The sequence below is a fragment of the Arachis duranensis genome, chromosome 10 (genome assembly GCF_000817695.3).
Source record: "Arachis duranensis cultivar V14167 chromosome 10, aradu.V14167.gnm2.J7QH, whole genome shotgun sequence".
NCBI lineage: Eukaryota > Viridiplantae > Streptophyta > Magnoliopsida > Fabales > Fabaceae > Arachis > Arachis duranensis.
In genome coordinates, this window is record NC_029781.3 from 34,183,797 (window position 1) to 34,191,624 (window position 7,828).

Below are 7,828 nucleotides of genomic sequence, written 5' to 3' on the forward strand. Positions count from 1 at the left end.
TTTGGTTTGAATTATGATAACATTTGATCGATGGTTAATTTCTTGGGTTAGAACTATACTTACAACGCCGACTCCATTTTGATGATCAAATTCCTAACCTATGCAATTTGGCTACTCATCATCGGCCCAAGCCGATCAAAAGCGATAGAGTTATAAAAAGTAAATCCATAAAAGAGATCGACGAGGTCCAGTAAAAAATGGATTACTAAGAATAACTCGAAAGGATTCAAACAAAAGAAATCGACACAACAGAAGGCGTGTGCTAGAAGGGACACAGCTGGACCTAAAGAAAGCCACGACCTCACCAACTCACAGGTATTCTACAAGAATACTAAAAATCATAGTCGAACAAGGCTAGGCTATCTTTAGATTGTGAGTCCAACCATATTCTAGCTCTGTCTCTTACAGCAAAAGGGAAAAGAATGAGCCTGTAGACTTCATGATCTACTCCATTCGTCTTAACAGTCTCACATATCTGCAAGAACTCAGTTAACAACTGGTAAGGATCTTCAGATGGAAGTCCATGAAACTTGCAATTCTGTTGCATTAGAGCAACTAATTGAGGTTTTAGCTCAAAATTGTTTGCTCCAATGGCAGGAATTGAGATGCTTCTTCCATCAAACTTGGACGTGGGTTTAGTAAAATCACCAAGCATCCTCCTTGCATTATTGTTGTTGGGTTCGGCTGCCATCTCCTTCTCTTGTTCAAAAATTTCAGAAAGGTTGCCTCTGGATTGTTGTAATTTAGCTTCTCTTAGTTTTCTCTTTAGAGTCCTTTCAAGTTCAGGATCAGTTTCAACAAGAGTTCTTTTTTCCTTGTTCATGATCATATGAAAGAGAAGAGAACAAAAAAATAAGAGGAATCCTCTATGTCACAGAAAAGAGGATCCTTATTATTAGTAGAAGAAGAAAAGAATAAAGAAAGGAGAATCCAAACACAAGGGTAAGGATAGAGGCAGTGATTGGAGATGAAGAGAGGTGAAGAGAAGTGTTAGTAACTGAATAAATAAATAAAATAAGATGAGAGAGAGAATTCGAAAATTAATTTTGAAAAGGAGTTAATGATTTTCGAAAATTAAAGATGAGATAGAATTAAAATTAAAATTTAAAACAATTAGTTAATTAAAAAGAATTTTTTTGAAAAAAAGGGAGGTATTCTTGAAAATTAGAGAGGGGAGAGTAATTAGGTGGTTTTGAAAAAGATAAGAAACAAACAAAAAGTCAAATAATTTGTTGGAAAAGATATTAAAATCAAATTTGAAAAGATAAGAAGATAAGAAGTTAGATAAGATATTTTAAAGGAAAAGTCTAGGGGACCAGCAACTTTATAGAATTTTGGCCAGCATGTAACCAGCAGAGAAAGGTGAGTCATTGGATGAAATCTCACATTAATCTCACACCATTAACTCATTATTGATGACTATTTGATGGCTACTAATCACAAAAGTTGTTGGCCCCCTAGCATTGCTCTATTTTAAAATCAAATTTTTCAAAAAGATAAAATTTTGAAAAAGATATGATATAAAAGATAGGATAAGATAGTTTTAATTTTTAAAGTTAAAATTAATTACTTAACTAACAAGAAACTAAAAGATAAGATTCTAGAATTTAAAGATTGAACCTTTCTTAACAAGAAATTAACAACTTCAAAATTTTGAACCAATCACATTAATTCTTAGCATAATTTTCGAAAATAAAGATAAAATTAAGAAAAAGATTTGATTTTTGAAAAAGTTTTGAAAAGATAAAATTTTTAAAATTGAAAATTTGACATGACTTGTAAGAAACAACTAATTTTAAAATTTTTTGACTAAGTCAACTCAAATTTTCGAAAATTATGAGAAAATTAAGGAAAAGATATTTTTTTATTTTTGAATTTTTAATGATGAGAGAGAGAAAAACACAAATATGACCCAAAACATGAAAATTTTGGATCAAAACCAATGATGCATGCAAGAACACTATGAATGTCAAGATGAACACCAAGAACACTTTGAAGATCATGATGAACATCAAGAACATATTTTTGAAAATTTTTTGATGCAAAGAAAACATGTAAGACACCAAACTTAGAAATCTTTATGCTTAGACACTATGAATGCAAAAATGCACATGAAAAACAATAAACAACACAAAACAAGAAAATTTAAAGATCAAATAAGAAGACTTACTAAGAACAACTTGAAGATCATGAAGAACACTATGAATGCATGAATTTTCGAAGAATGCAAGAAATATATTTTTAAAACATGCAATTGACACCAAACTTAAAAATTGACTCAAGACTCAAACAAGAATCACAAAATATTTTTTATTTTTATGATTTTATTATTTTTTTGTGTTTTTATTATTTTTTTCGAAAATTTTCTTTAGGAAAACGAAAAAGAGAAAAAAAATTTTGAAAGATTTTTTTTTGAAAAATTTTTGAAATTAAAACAAAAAGAAAATTACCTGATCTGAGCAACAAGATGAACCGTCAGTTGTCCATACTCGAACAATCCCCGGCAACGGCGCCAAAAACTTGGTGGACGAAATTATGATCATCAACAATGGCTCCAAAGACTTAGTGCTCTCAAACATAAATCACACTTTGTCACAACTCCGCACAACTAACCAACAAGTGTACTGGGTCGTCCAAGTAATACCTTATGTGAGTAAGGGTCGATCCCACAGAGATTGTTTGTATGAAGCAAGCTATGGTCATCTTGTAAATCCCAGTCAGGCGGATTCAACTATATTAAGAGATTATTGTATTTTCAAATAATAATAATAAATTTAAATAGAAAATAAAGATAGAGTTACTCAAGTAATTAAATGATGGAAATTTTAGATAAGTGTATGGAGGTGCTGTGTTCCTTCCGAATCTCTGCTTTTCTACTGCTTTTATCCAATCTTTGTCACTCCTTTCTATGGCAAGCTGTATGTAGGGCATCACCGTTGTCAATGGCTACATCCCATCCTCTCAGTGAAAATGGTCCAAATGCTCTGTCACAGCACGGCTAATCATCTGTCGGTTCTCAATCATGTTGGAATAGAATCCCTTGATTCTTTTGCGTTTGTCATCATGCCCAACAATCGCGAGTTTGAAGCTCGTCATAGTTATTCAATCCCGGAATCCTACTCGGAATACCACAGACAAGGTTAGACTTTCTGGATTCCCATGAATGCCGCCATCAATTCTAGCTTATACCACGAAGATTCCGATTAAGGAATCCAAGAGATATGCACCCGGTCTAAGGTAGAACGGAAGTGGTTGTCAGTCACGCGTTCATAGGTGAGAATGATGATGAGTGTCACGGATCATCACATTCATCATGTTGAAGTGTAACGAATATCTTAGAATAAGAATAAGTCGAATTGAATAGAAAATAGTAGTACTTGCATTGAAACTTGAGGTACAGCAGAGCTCCACACCCTTAATCTATGGTGTGTAGAAACTCCACTGTTGAAAATAAATAGGTGATAGTGGTCCAGGCATGGCCGAATGGCCAGCCCCCAAAATATGATGTGAATTCGAAAATAAAGGAGAAGGATCAGATATGTGGTCAAAAGACTAGATAGTCAAAGACCTCTAATAAACTAGTAAAAACTTCTATTTATACTAAACTAGCCACTAGGGTTTACAGAAGTAAGTAATTGATGCATAAATTCACTTGCGGGGCCCACTTGGTGTGTGCTTGGGCTGAGCTTGATCTATCCACGAGCTGAGGCTTCTCCTGGAGTTGAACGCCAAGTTGTAACATGTTTTGGGCGTTCAACTCTGGTTCGTGACGTGTTTCTGGCGTTTGACTCCAGAATGCAGCATGGAACTGGCATTGAGCGCCAGTTTACGTCATCTAATTATGAATAAAGTATGAACTATTTTATATTGCTAGAAAGCTCTGGATGTCTACTTTTCAACGCCATTGTGAGCGTGCCATTTGGAGTTCTGTAGCTCCAGAAAATCCATTTTTAGTACAGAGAGGTCAGATTCCAACAGCATCGGCAGTCCTTTGTCAGCCTCCTATCAGAATTTTGCTCAGGTCCCTCAATTTCAGCCAGAAAATACTTGAAATCACAAAAAAATACAAAAACTCATAGTAAAATCCAGAAATGTAAATTTAGCATAAAAACTAATGAAAACATCCCTAAAAGTAACTAGATCATACTAAAAATTACCTAAAAATAATGCCAAAAAGCGTATAAATTATCCGCTCATCACAACACCAAACTTAAATTATTGCTTGTCCCCAAGCAACTGAAGATCAATTAGGATAAAAAAAAAAGAGAATATACTATAAATCTCAAAATATCAATGAATATTAATTCTAATTAGATGAGCCGGACTTGTAGCTTTTTGCTTCTGAACAGTTTTAGCATCTCACTTTTTCCTTTGAAGTTTAGAATGATTGGCTTCTATAGGAACTTAGAATTTCAGATAGTGTTACTGATTCTCCTAGTTAAGTTTGTTGATTCTTGAACACAGCTACTTTTATGAGTCTTGGCCGTGGCCCTAAGCATTTTGTTTTCCAGTATTACCACCAGATACATAAATGCCACAGACACATGACTAGGTGAACCTTTTCAGATTGTGACTCGTCTTTGCTAGAGTCCCCAGTTAGAGGTGTCCAGAGCTCTTAAGCACACTCTTTTTGCTTTGAATCACGACTTTAACCACTCAGTCTCAAGCTTTTCACTTGGACCTGCATGCCACAAGCACATGGTTAGGGACAGCTTGATTTAGCCGCTTAGGCCTGGATTTTTATTTTCTTGGGCCCTCCTATCCATTGATGCTCAAAGCCGTGGATCCTTTCTACCCTTGCCTTTTGGTTTTAAGGGCTATTGGTTTTAAAGTCCCTTGTTTGGATCTTTGATTAGCTTAGGCTAGTGATAGTATTTATTATTCAAGTTTGGAAAGAATTGGGAACATTGGGTAGAAATAAAAGTGTGTTTGTGTTTTTGTTGAATAATTTTGGGAATTGGGTACACACTCATGTATTAATCATGTGTATGCCGTATGCATTGATGTTCTTGTATATATTTTAACTTGAAAAGAGAAAAATATATGAAAAAAGAAAAAAGAGAAAAAAAGGGGGACAAAATGCCCTAAGTAAAGCTCAATAAAAAAAATTAATGCATATGTGTGGGGATCAAAAGAGAATGCATGAGTGTGTGAAAAAGTGAAGAATGGGTAGTTAGGTTTGTTAAGAATTTTATAGGTTGTCATAGGTTAGGTGGGAAGCTTAGGTTAATCAAAGATTCAAATTCTAGTCCACTTGACCATATGCATCCTACCTTGATCCTAGCCCCATTACAACCTATGGAAAGCCCTCATGATATTTGTATGCGTGCATAAAGTAATTGTTGATTGTTAGATAAAAAACAAATCTTGAAAAGCATGATTAGGGGAGAATTGAGTGAATCAACCCTATACACTTGAGTTCCTAGAGCGGATACACATCCGGTGAGGGTTCGATCACTCAATTACATGTCTCCACCCATGATCATCCTTTCTTGCAAGTTTGTAAAATCTTTCAACGATTCAATTCAATTGTGGGTTGATTTGATTGCTATTGCCTTAGCCCTTGTGCTTGTATATGTATTCTTGGAAATTAACTTGTTTTGACCAAGTGGATACATTCATATAGATAGATTGCATATAGATAGGTTGCATTTAGTTAGTTTGCATTGAAAAAATGTGATACCCTTTTCTTGTCCTTCTTTATTCTTAGCATGAGGACATGCTTGGTTTAAATGTGGAGAGATTGATAGACCCCAATTTTGTGGTTTATCTGTGCTTATTTTGGGGGATTTTATCACCTTTTCTCACATTTATTCAATGAAATAGCATGGTTTTGCAATTCTCCCTTGATTTGTGCTTAGATGTAAAAACCTGCTTTTTAGGCCCTTAAATTGGTGATTTTAACTCACTTTAATTCCATTCGATGCCTTGATGTGTTTGTTGAGTGATTTCAGGTTCATAAGGAAAGTATTGGATGGAAAAAATGAAGAGAAAAGCATACAAAGTGGAGAATGCATGAGGAAACCAAGATTCTGAATGCATCAATGGACGTGCACGTGTACAAGGTGCGCACGCGCAAAAGTGATTTCGCATAAAGACGCGCACGCGTACATGCCGCGTCCGCGCGGATGAAGAAATAGCCAATCAATGCGCATGCGCACATGGCGCATACGCGCCGATGCTGCTCGTGGCCCACTAAAGTGAAATTGCACCCAGCGATTGTTAAGTAGGCCAGGCCCACTTCCAACTTGTTTCTAAGTCTATTTCATGCAGAATTGAAGTCCAAGCAAGGGGGAGCAATTGTTGGTAGCATTAGCATCATGTAGTGTAATTTCTAGAGAGAGAAGTGGTGCACGAAATTGTGATCATCAATGGTGCCATCAACATGGTACGCTCAATTGCAATCTCAACTCTTTATCACAACTTCGCACAACTAACCAGCAAGTGCACTGGGTCGTCCAAGTAGTAAACCTTACGCGAGTAAGGGTCGATCCCACGGAGATTGTTGGTATGAAGCAAGCTATGGTCACCTTGTAAATCTCAGTCAGGCAGATTCAAATGGTCATGAATGATATATGAATAAAGCGTAAAGATAGAGATACTTATGTAATTCATTGGTGAGAATTTCAGATAAGCATATGGAGATGCTTTGTCCCTTCCATCTCTCTGCTTTCCTACTGTCTTCATCCAATCCTTCTTACTCCTTTCCATGGAAAGCTGTATGTTAGGCATCACCGTTGTCAGTGGCTACAGCCTCGTCCTCTCAGTGAAAATGTTCAACGCGCTCTGTCATAGCACGGGTAATCATATGTCGGTTCTCAATCAGGTTGGAATAGAATCCATTGATTCTTTTGCGTCTGTCACTAACGCCCAGCCTTCAGGAGTTTGAAGCTCATCACAGTCATTCAATCATTGAATCCTACTCAGAATACCACAGACAAGGTTTAGACCTTCCGGATTCTCTTGAATGCCGCCATCAATTCTAGCTTATACCACGATGATTCCGATTAAGGGATCCAAGAGATATCCACTCAATCTAAGGTAGAACGGAGGTGGTTGTCAGGCACACGTTCATAGGTGAGAATGATGATGAGTGTCACGGATCATCACATTCATCAAGTTGAAGAACAAGTGATATCTTAGAACAAGAATAAGATGAATTGAATAGAAGAACAATAGTAATTGCATTAATACTCGAGGTACAGCAGAGCTCCACACCTTAATCTATGGTGTGTAGAAACTCCACCGTTGAAAATACATAAGTGATAGTAGTGATCATTGGCTTCGGCCACAGAGAGGGAACCAGAAGAACCAAGATGAAAATACAATAGCAAAAGGTCTTATTTATAAAGAACTAGTAGCCTAAGGTTTACATAAATGAGTAAATGACATAAAAATCCACTTCCGGGCCCACTTGGTGGGTGCTTGGGCTGAGCATTGAAGCTTTCATGTGTAGAGACTTTTCTTGGAGTTAAACGCCAACTTTTGTGCCAGTTTGGGCGTTTAACTCCCATTCTTGTGCCAGTTTGGGCGTTTAACGCCGGGCAGTTTTGAGCTGATTTGGAACGCCGGTTTGGGCTATCAAATCTCGGACAAAGTATGGACTATTATACATTGATGGAAAGCCCAGGAAGGCTACTTTCCAACGCAATTAAGAACGCGCCAATTGAGCTTCTGTAGCTCTAGAAAATCCACTTCGAGTGTAGGGAGGTCAGAATCCAACAGCATCTGCAGTCCTTTTCAGCCTCTGAATCAGATATTTGCTCAGGTCCCTCAATTTCAGCCAGAAAATACCTGAAATCACAGAAAAATACACAAACTCATAGTA